The following is an 18,258-nucleotide window of genomic DNA, read 5'->3' on the forward strand; positions in this document are numbered from 1 at the left end:
TTGAACACTTAGAGGCCGTCGTAGGGTTATTAACTGGCCTAATTTCAATATCGTTGTGAATAGAGCGCTCCGAGGAGAGGGAGAGAGACAGGGGAACGGCGGGTCAGGGGAGCAGTCAGAACACACATGACATTTATCAATTAAGTTCGCTGTCTCATGTGGGTGTGGTTTGTGGCACCCTGAAATAAATGTAAGAGCAACATCAAAGATCACAGACCAGAGGTCACCATAACAAATATAATAATAATGAAAGAATTGGAAATATTGTGATAATTATGAAAATGTGACAGAGACATGAAGTGAACAAATACCGTTGGAAAAATTATGCCAATAGACTTGATCCATGCAGGGTTGCCACAAACCTTCAATCTGTAAAACAAAACAAAACAAAACACAGAATCCGTGAAGTGCAATAAAGCAAAATGCAATAAAATGAGATATGCCTGTATATACTTGATTCTCCTTGAGACTCAGTTGCCTCATCCGTAAATGGGACCACTGTAACATCCTTCACAAATGATGAGGATAGGTAGACCTGAGATAACAGTTCTTTCTGAACTCACCTGGAAAGGGTGAACACGAAGATAGAGGATGCTAGTGAGAATTGCTTTATAGAAGAAACGTCTGAATGGAAGGCTGAGTATTGGAGTCTATTCCAATTACGATAAAACTATGGGATGACCTGGTGTTGATAAATAAGTAAATAGCTCTTTGTGTCTGAATCCTCACAGATGGACCAGGGGATATTTTCAGGACATATAAAGCAGTTGAACCTCCTAAGCAAGAGCAAAGATATAAAAGTCATTTGTGGGTCACAGAAACTAAATGATAAGAGGAAACCTTCTATTTATTTATTTTTAAAGTCAATAGTCCAGTGACCACTCTGTCATTCTGAAATTTTGTTCCTCATCCTCTAGAATATATACTCAGCTGAGTGGCCAGTACCTTTGGAGGCCTTGACTCTCTGTTAGTAGAAGGAAATTGTGCCTACATTCCTCTCAGGCCTTGCAGAAATACTTTTTATCAAGAATCTTTGGATTTCACAAAAACCTCTAGAATTCTTTTCTCAGACTGCAAGTTTAATTATAATTTAAGATTTGCAAGACACATAATTTCCCCTTAATTTAAATTTCCTCTTATTCTAGTAGGATTTTAGTTTTGTATTTCAATGAAAGCTTGTACATGTTTAAAAAAATGATTGGTTAGAAAATTAGTCTTGCTATGTTTCCAAGTATTCAAGACTTATAAATTTAAAACAAGACAAAACACATTTTATTTTCAAAAGAGAAAAAAACTACTTGTTTAGTTTTGAATTTAAACTTTGAAGTTTTATGCTGGGGAATTTTTTCCCACTTTTCTTTTTAACTAACTCATGTCTCATGAATCTAGTTTAATTTTCCTAATATAGTTCCTGTTCAATAACCTTTTCCAGTCATGGGAATGAAGAAATATGTTTTATTGTTTTTCAAGTTCAGACTTAATGTGCATTGTTCACAAAATGATGGGGAGAAGGCCATTTTGTGGAAAATGATTCAAACTAGTCATTTTTCAGAAATGATTCAAATAGAGAGGTGATATCCACTTGGTGAGTAGGCTGTGGACTGCACTCCTGACTTTGGGATTTTCTGCCCTCTCAAGGCTTTGGGTTTCCCACCTGTCCAGTGAGGGAGTTGGTCTCCAGCTCCCTCAGAAGCTTTATGATTTTTACCACATAAGTGACTATAGCCTTTATTTAATATTTGGGCTACTGTGCCAATATCCCTGCAGTAATTTCTACTTAGTTTTTATCTTTTAATTAACTTATTTTATTTTTAACTTAAATGCGTTTTGAAAGGAAGTTTTGTTTCCCTGTCATAAATAGATGGTAACCTGAAAAAATTATTTTAATGAAAACCATACGGTATTATTAAGTTCTAGCTCCACATAGTTGCGCGAGGCTTGCCTTCTATTTCTTAAAAAGAAAGGGAAAACTGTTAGATAGTTCTTTGTGAGCACCAGCCTGAGACTTTCTTCTTGATATAATTAGAAGTCTCCAAAAACCTGAAATGCAGTGAATTTTCTCACTGTGTCATGCAATATTGATATGTCTCCTGAAATTATCTTGTACACTAGTGGTACATATCCCTCCACCTGGGAAACACTGGGTTGTATGTTGTCCAAGGCCTCTGCCAGTTCTAACAATTTATTATACTGCAAATCAGTAAATTCAGTTTACAGACACACGAAAGACATAGAGGTACATTCCTCTGCTGGTGCTTTGAACAGCTAAGATGCAAACATCTCGTAGGAAGAGCTGACTCCTCTCTACTCCATGACTCTGGGTAACTTGTTCAGACACGAAAAGGTAATGAGGTTGTGTGCATAAGAAGTGGTCAACTTGATTTGGTTGTTACAAAAGACCTTTATCTAACAATCAAATTGGAAAAAGTCATGAAATCAAACTATTTTTGACAGAGCTGAAAAGCAAATACTGTGATCAGTTTAACAGAGTAGCTATATTTTGTTTGTTTTTGTTTTATTTTTTAGAGCTAATGCTTTTTTTTTTGTATTTTGATAGCAAATTGATGCAGTGTGATAATACTGCAAAACGTAAGCATCTTTAACATTTTCTAACTGCCCAGTGACCATTTATGTGATGAAAGTAAATGTCTTAAAATGAAATGAATTGCTATTTCCACTTATAACTTTGTGTTTGTTTTTCTTGCTCTAAGCTTGTACAGTAAGAGTAAAAACCTCAGTTCAAAACCTTTGCTTTCTCCTTTGTAGAGTGCTGCTAGAGTTACACAAGTGACCAAAGCTTAGAATCTTTTTGTTACCCAGCATGAAGTAAAAAAGTGATTAAAGCTGACTCACATAGAAAGTAGCAGTGGAAAATTAGTAGGGAAATTCATTGTTAGTTTTTTACTTCTACTGCCTACATAAAAAACACCACACTGACAATTGAGATATCAGTATTTTTCAATAACCCATTTTACTTGGCAGACGCCCCAAAGAGTTCCATACATCTGCCTGGGACTTGGAGGTGATACTTTTCATAGTATTAAATTTGGTGCTAGTCACTTCAGATACTCACTTCTGAGTGAGGGAGAGGTAGCTCACCCTCACCAATAGCAGCCTCAAAAAATCTCCACGGCACCTGCCACTATGAGACTGCATTTTCAGTTAGTACAAGCTTCTCCTGCTCCCTTATGCCTTCACCTACTTAATTCCGCTCAGAAAACAGTGAACACAGCCCAGACCCACAAGTGGCAAGGCAGATTACCCACAGTATCTGCAAAACCAGACCCTGGGGTGGAATCTTGAAATTCAGTAGCTTGGTGTTTCAGAGAGCAAGGGCCTGGGAACCAGGAGACTAGACTCCAGGTCCAGCTCCATGACTGACTGTGTGACGGTGAGCAACTCAATTATCTTCACTGATTTTCAGTGTCCCCTGCTCTAAAAGAAAGGGTGAGAAGGGATCTGGATAGCCATTTCTTACTTTAACATCCGATGATTCTACTTCCTATGGTATTACACTGATATCTAGCATTAAAAATATTGTTCAATAACCTTGGACTTTAAAGTAGCAACCCAGTCTGGCAGAAGGTTTTAAAAAGAATAGGCAGCATAAACTCTCATCAAGTCATGCACTTTATTAAGGACTTAATAATAGACCCACAATTAGACAGACAGGTATTTCTGATTTGCTGGTTAACTCATTGACTCTGCTATGTATTGACCTTCAGAAAACTAAAGAATGATAGATATCGACTTAGCCATTAAATAGTTGATCTGCAAACATACCTGAATTAATATTTTATTGATTGCATTTCATTTTAATTGTAGTGTGGTTAAAATTCCAATGAGATAAGTATCTTCCTTTACTGTGAAAACCCCAGAGAACAGTAGCTTCGAAACATTTATCATAACAATAAACATAGACTGTTACCCAACAGTTATGCTTAAAGATGCCTGTGAGTGACTAGACTAATATAGGCTTTCATGTAAAACCAATGATTTGCATGGCACTTCACTGGGAGGTCATGTTTCCACAGATGAGCAGAATATTCCTAACCCAGAGGGCTAGCTGCGAAAATACACCTAAACTATGATTTACTTTTCCACAACAGCTCCATCCTACAACCTAAAACCCAAAGCCAAAGACTATGTTTTCCAAACATGTTGTCAAAACCAAAGGAATATATTTACTTATTTTAAATTTGAGCCAAAATATGATCATTTGTAATCACACAATTTTAAACTCTGACATTCTTTTTTCCAAGAGCAGTGGTCTGATTTTTAGAAAGGGAGCAGGGAATAGTAATTTCAATCAGCCAACACCTGTTGATATTTGGCTCGTCTAAATAAATAAGTGGTAAACTTCAATAGGAGTTTGGCTCAGCTTATTATTATTATTTTACATCTTTATTGGAGTATAATTGCTTTACAATGGTGTGTTAGTTTCTGCTTTATAACAAAGTGAATCAGTTATACATATACATATATCCCCATATCCCCTCCCTCTTGCGTCTCCCTCCCTCCCACCCTCCTTATCCCACCCCTCTAGGTGGTCACAAAGCACCGAGCTGATCTCCCTGTGCTATGCGTGGCTCAGCTTATTATTAAAGTTGCTCCAGAAAAATGATCTTCAGTTTGCTGGAGTTGCCTTCCTCTGGTCATTCATTCAGCACACTATTGAGAGCCTACTATGTGTCAGGCAGGTAGTAATCTTCTCACGTGCATTCCTTATCACACTATATTTTTCCAATGAAATCAAATTAAAAGCATCTGGTGACTTAAGCTAAGAACCATACTTCAGAGGCCAAATACCAACCCACTCCTGCAAATGGAAAAGAAAAGGAAGTTGGAGCTAGTAACCACGAAAAAGTATTCTGTCCGAGATCCCAAGATCTCCTTCAGCTCTGCCATCACTTTCCTGAATTCTATAGTTTCCACGCCTCATGTTCTTCTTAGAAAGGGGGCAACCTAGCAAAGAGGAAGAACACTGCCTCCGTGGCCAGACAGATTTGCTTTTGAAGACTCACTTCTCCATTAACCAGATGTGGAACCCGGCAAGTTTTTAAAACTTCTTTAAGCCTAAGTTTCTTCTCTAAGTTGGAAATAATAATATCCTACTCAAGGTTGCTGCAGGGATTAGATGAGATAATGTGAGTAAAGCTCTTAGTACTGCATTTGCAAATGATAAGCACTCAGGAGAGTGTAGCTTCAATTTAATCTTGTCATTAGCAGAGCATAGAGATGACAGATGAACTAAGATTTATTAAGTTCCTAGTACTCCTTGGGCAAAAAAAAGGTTCTGGAAATTACCCTATCCCCATTCTTTCCCCACCCTCACCTCACCCCAGTTTCTTCTTTATGAATTTGAGAGCTAATTCTCTAGCTTATTACCATCATTCCCTTCATCTCCTCTTTCTAATTCTTCATGATTCATTTTAGAAATATCACTGTACGTCAGCATAACCATCAGCAGAGAAAAACAGCAAAAGAAAAACAGTAAAAATTCAAATCTACGTGGTGGAATTAATGATAATTTTTATCTTCTTGACTTATGCTTTTTTTATGTTTTCCAAACTTCTACATTGACATAAGAACAGAAAAAAGAAAAACTGTATTTTAAAAAGTGTGTGTGTGTGTGTGTGTGTGTGTGTGTGTGTGTGTTTTGTAGCTGAGGGAAGTTACTTATGAAGCTCAGTAAAGAGTGGTTGTAGGGGATTGTCTGAAATAACTGGAGCATTCATGAGCATTAAAAGAAAATTATTTTAGCCAAAAGCCCAGGACTTAGGGTTCAAAGACATTGATTTCAATCCTAGTACAATGATTTAGTAGCTGTATGACCTTAGTCACTTTTAACATTTCTAAACCTCATTTCTCTCATCCATAAAATGGGGTGGTAATATCATTCTCCAGTAATTCCTTAAAGATTAAGCAACATTGCATGTGAAAAATGTATGATATATGACACAGAGTTAGAGCTCAAATGTGTTAGTTGACTTATAACCCGAAGAGTATCTAAATGCTTTAAAAAAAAGTTAACCAGAAAATTTAGACAAAACCCCTGCACTCATTAAAATTACCTCATGCATTTGGATGTTCCGTCCATACCTGAAGTGTGACATAGTAAAAACTAAACTTAATATTTTTCCACATAATCCCTTCCCAAAGTACCTCCCTTTCTTGTATTTATTAGCACTGTTGATGAAAAGATCCACTTTATAGTTCCCCAGACTAATAACATCAATTCGTTCCAACTTCTGATTTTGCAATATTTGATCTCTTCCTTCTTCCAGTTGAAGTTTCCTCTGAAATATTGGTTTGATTTCACTCTTTTCTCTCCTTCAGCGTTTCTCAACCTTAGCTCTATTGACGTTTGGGGCTGGATTATTTTTGTTGTGGGGCTCTGTTCTGTGGTAGGATGTTTAGCAGCATCCTTAACCTTTTGATTTGTGGACCATCCTGGACCACATATTTTGTGACCACCAAAAGTGTCTCTAGACATTGCCGAATGTCTCCTGGGAGGAGAATTCACTCCCAGTTAAGAACCACTGCTCTTCTTGGCTCGTATCCCATAAAAATAGCACTCTTGAGTTACACCATAGGTCCACATAATACTAACAGTAGTGATAACGACTTTAAAAAATATTTACCCCAAATTTAGTGTTTGAATCTATTTGTTATAATGAATCTCCATGTAATTTCCAGAGAGTGTACAAGAGGATGCCGAGTATGTTGCATTCACATCTCAGCTATTCTCTGAATAAGACAGCGCTTTGTGTTTGCCTGGTTTGAAGGTGTTATGCATTATTAAGTGAAAACGTCTCCCACATCACTAAACCTCACTCTGGAAAGTAACCATTTTTTTTAAATGGCCTCATTTGTTTATTTTATTTTGTTAATTGCATTCAATATATATTTTTCCATATTATCTTCTTGTCTATTTACATTAGAACACATATTCATTGTGGTGCAGAATGAAAATGCAATATGTACCTGATAGTATCTGTGACCCACATCAACACATTCACTAATGTGCTCATTAAATGTTAAGTAAGCAAGTATTATGTGGTTTTTATAATGCATAAATCCTTAGTAGATTATTATATACATGTTTAAGTATGTTAATGATTTTTAGAGGAACTGGTTGGGTTTTCTACATGTACTAAGAATGCATTATTATTATTATTCCCATTTAAAATAATTAAATATTTGCTTTTGCTACACACAAATTTGCCTTCCCACATGTTTTTCAGAAGTAGCTTACATTCAGATAATTACGAAAGCCTGTAGTTATATCCCTGGGGTATTTACTATGTTACACTTTGTGCTAAGTATTTTATATACATTATCTCTTTAAAATAAACTGCCTCAGCAGAGACACCTAGAAAAAAGAATAGAGAATAGATGTGGAAGAGAGGTAGAAGACTTCACTTTAAATTTCTTTAGAAAATATGTATGTAATTCTGGTTCTTAATCCTGACTGAGATAAAAATCCAGCTGTCCTCATTGTAAGGATAAGACGTTCCTGTCCCTCACTTTCCATTTACTCCTCTGTCCTCCAAAGTTTGGCTTATGTTCTACCATTTAATTAAAACTCTACCAGCCATATTCATCAACAGCCTCTGTAGTAAACCCGGTGGGTTTCAGTCCTTATCCTAGTGACTCCCTGACTTTTATTTTTTAGATCACTTAGTCTTTTTAAAATACTCTATTCTCTAATATGTATCCTCAAGCTAGATTTCTTGCCTGATTTGCAGACCCTAAATTTATCTGCACACTGGACATGACAACTTAGATGTCTTAGGAACATGCTTATAATTCGGTTATTAGAAGCTGAATTCATCACATCTCACTACCCCAAATCTGCTTTTCCTCCTGTGTTTCCCATTTCAATAAATGTGTTCATGATTACCTCCATTTCTTGAGCCAAAACTAAGGCATGATCCATGGCTTTTCCCTCTGCCTTAGCTCTATTATTCAATTCAGTCATCAAATCCTGTTAATTCTATCTCTTCAGTAGCTCTTAAACCCATCATGTTTTCATGCTCCTGCTAACCATCTTAGTTCTGAATCTCATAATCTTTTGACTGTTTTATGCAGCAGTTTCCTAATTGGCCTTCCAGGTGGAAAAGTACATATTAAAATAAACTGTTTATTTTCCCGAATTGACCAAGTACCTATGCTTGCATAGGTAAAAGATGATGCTTGACATAGCTGTCAGACCATGCATAACATGGACTGGTACAGCAAGACTGCAGAAAGAAGGCAGTGAGAGTACCAGTAAAGAACAAGCGGACATTAGGTTCAGGGGGGTGGTGAAGAATGGCTAAATACGATTACCAGGAGTCATACAGGAAATGCCAAGGACTGAGGTAAGAACAAGAACCAAGGATCAGCGACTATTGAAACAAACCAAGGGAACAGACAGATAGGAACCAGGGAGCAGCAGTAGCAGGATTTATAGGATTCTGCAGAATATCTTATTTTTTATACAGGCCATTTTTAATAGACCAGGTGCAAACTTGCTGGTTCTTGTACAATGGCATCTTAAAAGATGTCATGCGGTATCTTTCTTGAGATACATGGTCTGAAGAATTGGGGGTAAAACATTTCAACTGTGTATCAGATTAGGAGATTAGTGAATTGAGCCATAAATGGTCAGTAGAAGAGAATAACTGGGTTAGTTATTTGAGGGTAAAAGTAACATTTATGTCTAATTATATGTCTTTTGTATCTCCCCTACCTCAGCTTCATTCTAGGATCTCTTAAGGCAAAGAATTTTGCCTTTAACCCATATCTATCTGTCTCTGCTTATAATACCTGCTTGGGCTACATCAGTCTTCTCCATAGTTTAATTTTGCTTACTTTGAAAGAGGATTCTGTACAGTTTGTTCTTGCCACTTGCCATCGTATTAGAGAAAGTGTTGACATGATATGTTGATCTTTGGATAGAATATTAAACAACCTGTAAAAAGAATTAGTTACAGATAAATAATGTATATAGCAAAGGATGTCATTTTAGGTAAAATAAATACATGGAATTTGGAATTTTCTAAAATACTCTAATAACTTTCCTTGGACATTGACTGAAGTAATATTTTGTTTTCCAATCAATATTACTTTCTTATAAGTAATTCTCATGTTCTGGGTTAAAAAATTACCATCTCTTAATTTTGTATTTTGTAAAAATTTTAGTGAAAGCAGATAAAATTCTTCACTGTCTATCCAAATGTTACAGATCTATATAAATAAAAATTTGAGATTATATTCCTTGGATAGTTGATAGATAAAAGCAATGAACAAAGTGTAATTTGGAAATTGTATTGATTTTTCCAATTTAATGAAACCTAATGCACGTAAAATAAACATGGAGATTTGCAAGGTCTATTTAGCTCTTTACTTTGAAGTGCTAAATATTTTTATTTCTTTTTTCTAACTATATCCTCTAACTGATTTTGTGGGTTCCATTGTCCTCAGGGGTAGCTCTGAATGCTATCTTTTAAAAGATGAGGAGTTATGGAATGGATTATATGAAATGCTATATAGTGAAGAATAATTCATAATGATTATAATAGCCGTTAATTAATAAATCCATTCTAATTGTAATTATTTATGTTAATGGATCAATAGAGAAAAAGGAGGGTCTTTAAGTTGCAGTAGAGTGGGCATGTGGGAAGTTAACAGAGGATAGACCTTGATAAAGCTATCAGCTACATGGCTTGTCCATAAACATTTGTCACATGTCCTTTGAGAAGACAAGATTCTTTTTTCTGATGAGACTACCCATGTCCAAATGGTTCAATGCTGACAAACTCTTGCAATATTTCCTCCAGACTACATGGCGAAACATCTCAAGGAGCAGCTGGTTGACCTTAATAATGATCTGATTTCCTGTGAACTAAAAAAAGAGTATCACACAAGCAAGGTGGCTGTGTCAGGACCTAAAAAAAGGAAGGGTCTGAATCAACCAATATGTCTCTGGCTGATATTGCTATACCATATCAGTTTCTAGTGTTCTGTTGTCTCCAGGAAAACTGTCTTACATTTTAATCATACTTCATAGTTTGCAAAGGATTTAATATATATTATAACACTGGACCCTGAAGAAAATCCAATGAGATGGGTAGGGTAGATTTTTGCCAAGATATATAGATAAAAAACAGACATCTGGAAGTATCATAAATATGACGCCAAGTTAAATCTCCCTTCAGGTAAGGAGTGTGGCCCGGATCAGAAGTTGATTGAGCATCTCAACCAGAGGAAGCCACAGCTGAACACCAAGAGATGATTCCACACAGAGAAGAAATCAGCTTTCTCAGTGATCTTCATCTCAATATCAAAAGATCCTTCGTGCTTTTCCAGCAAGAGTTCCCAGTTCCAGGAACCTAGGTATGGGTTTGCTGTCTAGGTATTGGCTTTGAAATAGCTTGATTTAGATCCCTTTCCCAACAGTCTGAAGGAGAAGGAGGTGTATTCATCTCATTAGATTACATGGAACATGTAATCTAAATACATGGAATTTGGAATTTTCTAAAATACTCTAATAACTTTCCTTGAGAAATCAGGTGAAGGGAGGCTGTGGTGGGGCCTCTTCAAAACCTTTCCAATTCCTTTATCACTGAACTGGTTAAAGCTAACATTTTGTACTAAGAAGTAACAAAAGAAAATAATCTCACAGACACTGTAGAAAGAGAGATAGTTAACGTTGTACCTAAAGAGCTCTTAACCCTAAACACAGTCAAGAAATAGTGAGGGAACTTGCCTAAAGCAACTGCATCTTCAGGGTTAAGACAAGGTCTTGGTCACTAACTGACAGTAGCCAACAGCAGAAAAAAAATCATTGGCTAAATAATGAAGTGAGAGCAGAGAAGGAAGGAGGGAGGAAAGAATACACGAAAAAGAAAAATAGGAGACATGGATAAGTACAAAGTTGAACTTAAATTTTTTTTTCCATTTTGAAAAAGTACCCAGAAAAAAAATCATAACCATAGCTATTATATATAGTTTTAAAATTCAGGAGTTAGCTACATACCAACATAAGATAAGTTATAAATTTATGTCCAAGATCAATGGCACATTTTTCTTTCTGCAAATCTTATTTCGGAAACCCAACCATGTGGCATGAGGATTGACCCTGGCAAAAACATGGACATTTTAAAAACTAAAATGTACCTAAGACTCTAAATAGAAATGTCTTCATTAACACATTTTTAATATTATATCTCTAAAATCAGAATAATAAATCATAATATGACAAGATGGAAAAACGTTTGCATTTCAGGTCCTGTAAAACACGTGTATTTCTGCATTCAGTAATACATTCTACTTGCTGAATAGATTTCAGTTTCAATTTCATTGACATATGTTTGATAAACCTAAAGTTTTAAGCATGTTCTTTTAGTAAAATGTCAATTTGCACATATATTCAATTTGCTTCCAGTCTTTTTGCCATATGTTTATTGACTTTTAGCTCAGTTCCTGAGGTTCTTAAAAATTATGTAGGGCTATTTTTCCTTTGTCCCTGATATGGGCACTGATCTAACTCAAGTTATATACCTAGAAATTTAATTGTAAGTAAATAAACATAATATTCACTGTAATAAAAATAGAACAATAAAAATAACAACCTGGAGTTATCTCAGTCCTTTACTCTATATGATACAAGGCACCTTGACCGGTGACTCAGTCATCCTCCATTCCAGAATAGAGTTGCAATATGGTGATTTTGCCCCTTATTGTGTATTTTAATAAATTTTTTGCTGTAGCAAATTGAAATCAATCAGCTCACATAGTGAGATCTACTTGAGACAAATATATTCAAGTAATTTTGTTATTTTGCTAACAGTATCCCCCCCCCCCATTTACCTCCTTACTCCATTTTTTATCACACACAGTAACAAAGGGTAGAGAAAACCTTTGGAGATTTTATGACAAAACACACAACTGTTAAATGGAAATGTTTGCTGGATGGATCCTATTTTCTCTAGAAAGAAGTATCTTTCATTTTACCTCTACCTTGAACAATTGTCTGGAGGTAGTCTGATGTTGGTTTAGTCACCTGACCTAAGTCACATGGTTTGTAGCACTGGTAGAGACAAAATCTAAAATTGTGGTGTTCACCTCATTCAGGACTGTATCGATTTTTAACAGGAAAAAGTGGAAAATTATTTTGAATTAAACCAGGTATCATAAACATCAGCAAGGAGATGAAGAGGACATTCTCAATCCCCAAAATCTTTATGGTCAACTGTACATGGTCCCAATTACCTAGAGAATTCTGAAACCCACTGTCTGAATTTTTTTTTTTGGTAATGTCTAGCATCCATTCTGATTGATTCCCATATCCATTCTAATTGGTCCATTTATTTTTAACAGCTTTAGTGAAGTAAAATTGATACATAACACACTGTTCATATTTAACTGTATATTTTTTAAAGTTTGCCCATGTGTATTCACCTGTGAAAACCATCACCACCAAGTCAACAAACATATCCATCACCCCCAAAAGTTTCCTCATACTTCTGTAATTCCTGCCTCCTGATCCTTCCCCTAGGCAACTACTGATCTGTTTTCTGTCACTATACATTAGTCTGAATTTCCTAGACTATTATATAAATGATTTGGGTCTTGCTTCTTTCACTCAGCATTATTTTATTGAGATTCTTCCATGTTGTAAAATGTACCAGTGCTTTGTTTTTCGTATTGCTGAGTAGTATTCCATTATTTGAATATACTACAGTTTGTATATTCATTTACCTGTTGATGGACAGTTGTATAAATTTTTAGGGTTATTAGAGCTATGCAGGTTTGGGCTTTAGATAGATGTACAGTTATGATTGCATTCTGTCTCTTCATTTCATTCATACTCTTCTAAGCCTAATTAGCAGTTCATCATAGTGTAAATTTTGAAAGAAGTATTTCTGTTTCACAAATGACAAAACATCAACATCTCAGGATTGGTAAGCTATTACACTTCTTTTGTTTAATTTAGGCTAGGTCTATATATTAAAGAAATTGATCATCTCCATCAGTCAGCAAAGTGTTTGATTGACCTGAGTAATCAAATTAGTGAAAATGGCTGATCTGAGAGCTTTGAGAATAAATATAGCTTTCTGCTGAGTTTCACTGATTCTTTCCCTACTTGTTCTTTTGTTTCTATTTGTTGGAAGAAATTATGTAAAACTTAAGCATTGTTAACCTTTTTTTAATAAAAATTAATTATAGCCTTATATCTATAACAAAGAGTGAGAGATATATATCATTGGGGAAAAAAACTTCCATTTTTATTTTATAATTTTAAGAAGTATTTAAAAAAACTAAGAATGGAATTTTTTGAAATTTGAAAAATCTCTTGAAGTTATTTTTTCATTTGGTTGAAGGGTATAGGACAAAAATTGGGCAGTATACTAATTTCATTCATTGGCACTATAGGAATATACTCATATTTCACAGGTATACCATTATTAATGCCCAATCCTGTAGTCCTTTTTCATGCAGAACTCCCACTGGAAGTACCACATGAGAAAGAAATGTAGGATGAAACCTGATTATTATAATTCACAAGACTAATTATGACTTTGAGTTTTCCTGGATAAGCTAATTCCTTCTGCACCCTGGGATCAGTAAGCACAAAAGTAGTCTCACAAGGATTTCACTGCATTTAACATTACATATATTTATAAATAAACCCAGAGACATTAAAGAGTACTTCGGCTCTCTGCTCTTTTCTTTGTGTTTTGTTTTTAGAGTTATAAAAAGTTTAAGTAAGAGAATGCCACAGGTGTAGTTTCACTGAAAGATAAAATTAAAAAATAAGGCACACACCAATCACGTATATTTTTTGGCACTGACTCATTTGTTTTAAATAGACTGTTTATTTTTATTGGCATCACTGATGAATAAGACTAAAGAGGGACATGGGAAAGCAAGGATTAAAGAGAACTTGAAAGAAAGGAGAACCACAAACAAGAGTTGGAAGGAAAATAGAGAAAGAGGACTGCTGTAAGATAAAAGAAGGCTGGCAGGAGGGGCTCTGCTTAATTTTCCTTCTTTTAATTTTTTGTGGAGAGCTTTGTGAGTGACAGAAAATGATTAGATATTCTTGAATGATCTGAAATCTGTGTTTGATTTTTTGGTGTGACAAATCTCACTAACAGTGATTCCAGAGTTTTTTATGATGCCACTATAAACACATCCCTCCAACAGCCTTTTTTTATTCAGTCACCCATTGTACATCTATCTGAGAGGGAGTTTCTTTGTGTACTGAGTAATTTCCATGTTGTGAGGTTTCTTGTCTTCAGTTACCTCCAGTTTTATGCTTTAGTCAGAAAACTCACATAGCATTCAAAAAGGGAAACTCAAAGCAATATAGACTTTTGTGCCTTTTACAAAGAATTAGAGCTGTGTGCCCCTACCAATATAGCAATATATTATATAAGGTCAATACTCCTTTTCATACGCCTCTAATACAGATGCATTTTATGAGGTAGAACAGCAAACACTGAATCACTCTAGTAGAGATACACAAAACAAGTAATTATCGCTAGTTGCAGAAAAATAATTATGCAGTTGTGTGATGAAAACCAGTTTTTAACTGGGAGGAGAAATTCTACCAAAAAAGCATGTGGAAAGGCTAGATGTTGTGCTCTGGAAAATAAGCCATTCTATAAAATTTCCTAATGCAGCTGTATCATCCAGAAGAGGTACCATACTTTTTTTTTATAATAGCACATTGCACACTGGATGTAATACACTATGCTCGTATACAAGGCACATATTATTACTGCTATTTTCTGTTGACTTTTCTGTAAAAGTGACCGTTTTCTCTATTATTAATTCATCTAATATTTTAGCAAGAATACCCTTTATTGTCACTTAATGCTTACCAGGTAGTCCTTGATTATGATTCAGGAGATACCTAGGATCACTTGCAGTTCTTATTTGGAGTCCGCTATTACTATCATAAATGTTACTGCATATTATCTGTGTCTAAGATATATAAAATAGCATTTAGTTTAGGCAAAAAAAGCTAACAGGGCTTTGTTTGTAACGCAACATACTTTTCTTTACATTATATAGGACACCAGTGAAATGTGTACATTTTTACAGAAGGTATTTATCTCAGATATCTACAGTGAGTTCCCTCTGCTCTGACATAGACCTAGCCCCCATAGAAGCCAAGAGGATTTTGTTTCCTTACTGTTAAGCATGGCTGTTCAGGGCCCTTTAACTAAATCCACCACCATGAATGAACTTAGAGCAGAAACAGCAAGTACAGCTACATTTAGGCTTATATCAGCATTTCTGTTTAATACATTTTAAAACTATATTTTAAGTAATGTGGAGGTTATGACATGAAGTGACAAAACCCAAGCATGTGAGCTGTATGAAACTATCTTTAGCCAGGATTCCTGGGCCAACGTAATAAAGTATATGGGCTAAAGAAAGAGGCTCGGCTTTGCCTGCGAATTTTCAGGAGTGTGAAGGCTCTTTTTAAAGTCTTAATATTAAATATATCTTATCTATACACCTTAATGGCATCTGTGACCAGCAAACACGCCTGTGAAGCTTGAGGAAGTTTCCATTCTAATCCTTTCAATTGCTTCTTGCTGCTTTGTCCTCTGTCCCCAGCCCCACAGTTGCAAACTGGTCTCTATACCACTAAAAATGAACAAACCAACGAGACTTCCTTTGGGGCAATTTCTGTGCTTGGGTTCAAGTGAAACGTAACTTTTCTGACCAACATATTTGGTCAAGATAGAACCCTTAAAAATACATTTTATAATATGATGACCAGTACAAACAAAGGACAAATATATCTACATCTAGCATATCTGCATACATATATCTATATACTCTTGTAAAATATAGACCTTGCCATTGGTAATATCTTTGGGGCATTTATTAACTGTAAATCTATCTTTATCTCCTCATTTCCTAATCCATTCTAGAGCTTGATAGTATTAACAAATACATATGTTGATGTGATATATTTCACTACTGTTAATAATCAATTATTATCTACTATATTTTAAATGTTTTGGTAGACTAATAGTTTCCCCCAACAACTTTAATGATACAGCATAAGCATAAATTCTCAAATGGTGTATATTGGGTTTTTAATAGACATTAAATATTACTAAATATTTTCCTATTTTGCAAATTATTTTATTTTAAAAGAGGTAAAGCTTTCTTTTAAAACTTGGAAAAATAAATATTTATTGCTAATCTCATATACTTATTTCAGCTTAGAATATATTAGTGATTATTCTGGTTATTTAATATTAATAATTGCTCTTTTTAAAAAGTTGATCTCTCATTTGGGGATTGGGTTTTAAATGTAATGTTAAGATTAGTATGATTAAGTACTTTGAATTCTTAAATATTCATTTTAACCACTTTTAACAAAATCTAAGTTGAATGCTTTTAAAAGTTCTTCTAAAACCATTGTCAGTTTTATTTTGTAAAATCTGCTTCAATAATTAGTCTAGCCCTGTGAATGAACTGCTTTTAATAGAGTGATGGAAAAAGGGGGGAGGGGAGATGCAGGAGGAGAAAAATGTCAAGTGAATCAATATGATTAATTAAATTAAAGGTGGATTCATAAAACTCATATTCATAGATTTATACAGTATATTCACAGTGACATTTAAAACATGTTTTGAAAATCCCTAAATAAAGTCTCATGTACATGAAGACATTTTCCATCTTTAAGAAAATTTTTTAAAAACTTAACTACATAATAGAATCATACAACTTTACTGCCAACTCCTATACATTTTAATAGTTTTTTGACAGAAACAGGAAGAATTTTAATATGTAAAAGTTTTAAAGGAAATTAGATGTATTTTTGCTACTTTCAAAGATGTTTATGCTTAAGCCAATAGATAATCTTGACTGCTAATGTAACATAGGTTTCCTTGTTTTAAATGTGTATGAAGGTCATTTTCGTGTTAACCCATTAAGCTTATGACTCTATGTTGTTCTTCTGTTGGATAACTACATTGTTAAACTTAGCAGGTCAAATATTTATAAAAACAAAAGTTAATTTTCACTTTTGTTTTAAAAAGTTGTGACATACCATGTAGAGGAAAGGAAATGGTTCTTAGGTTTCTGAAATATATATATATATATGTATATATATATTTAAATTCAAGTAATACAAAAATAAAATACCTGAAGCCTACTTGTAGAACTAACTTCTATCTATGAATGATAAAAATGACAACAGGGTCTTTAACATGGCACAACATTTAAAACAAGAGATTTGGAGAGAATATTCAAGTTCAGACAGTACTTAATGGTGTGAATTGTATGAAAGTCAATTTAACTTAAGAAAATGAATAGTCTTTAGGTATTAATTCTGAGTTGTTTATGATTACTTCCTCCCCAACGTCTATTAATGTTAGTTTCTCCCCCAATACTGTGTTTCAAATTAGCATAAAGCTTTCTATTTCTGCTTTCGTGAGGGGTATATTATATCGCTTTCACAAAAATCCAGTCATAGCTTAAGATATTTTAACAAACGACAATTTTTTTCCCTGTAAGAAAGGTTCCAAGATAAAGATTTTATATCACAGAGAAAATGGAAGAAAATTGAGAGAATACTTTATTTCCTTTAGTAGCCTGCTATTGATAATGAAAAACAAGACAACAAATGTAATTGATAAAACAAACCCCAGAGGAAGTTTCAAGTATCTCTAACAGGGAAATATTCATAGTTGTAAATAGCTCAATTTTATCTCTAGAACCTAAAATATGTATCCCTGCTCCCCCCAACCCAATCTTGCATCGAATTTCAATACTTCAGCCTTATCAAAGTAAACAAGCTATTGTAAGAATAGAAAATCCAGCTAGGTTGGAGGGCTGCTGCCACTTCCCTCTCTTCCTAGCACAGTTTGGTGCCAATAGCTTTTGGAAAGGGGAAGAAAGAAAGGTCCGCTACTGTGCTGTGTGGAAGTAAAGGGGCAGAGGGGCATCACTTCAATCTCTTGGCTCTGGTCCTTTCTCACTCTCGCATCCCCAGAGAAAAGAGATGCTCTTCATTCACAAAACAAAACAAGAAAATCTCTATAATTATTTTTGGCTCAGCTCCATTGAAATTCATTCTCCTGGAAGCATCTCTGTTTTAGATTAAAACAATGCTTAGAATATTCATTCTCTTCTCTCTCTCTCTTTCTTTCTCACTCACCACTCCTGCCTAGCACCCACCCCCAAGCACCACTCCCCGGACCCCCCTTCCCACCATTTTTCTCTTGCTTTCTT

The 18,258-nt window shown here is 34.8% G+C and overlaps 1 long non-coding RNA gene across 1 annotated transcript in view; it reads right to left on the reverse strand.

The window, feature by feature from the left end:
* LOC125964069 (uncharacterized) overlaps positions 1-18,258 on the reverse strand; it is a 39,737-nt gene that overhangs the window by 11,960 nt on the left and 9,519 nt on the right. Inside the window, exon 2 of the long non-coding RNA XR_007476673.1 lies at positions 312-369. This is a non-coding gene — a long non-coding RNA (uncharacterized LOC125964069). The remainder of the gene's footprint in view (positions 1-311; positions 370-18,258) is intronic.

The sequence above is a fragment of the Orcinus orca genome, chromosome 3, assembly GCF_937001465.1.
Source record: "Orcinus orca chromosome 3, mOrcOrc1.1, whole genome shotgun sequence".
NCBI lineage: Eukaryota > Metazoa > Chordata > Mammalia > Artiodactyla > Delphinidae > Orcinus > Orcinus orca.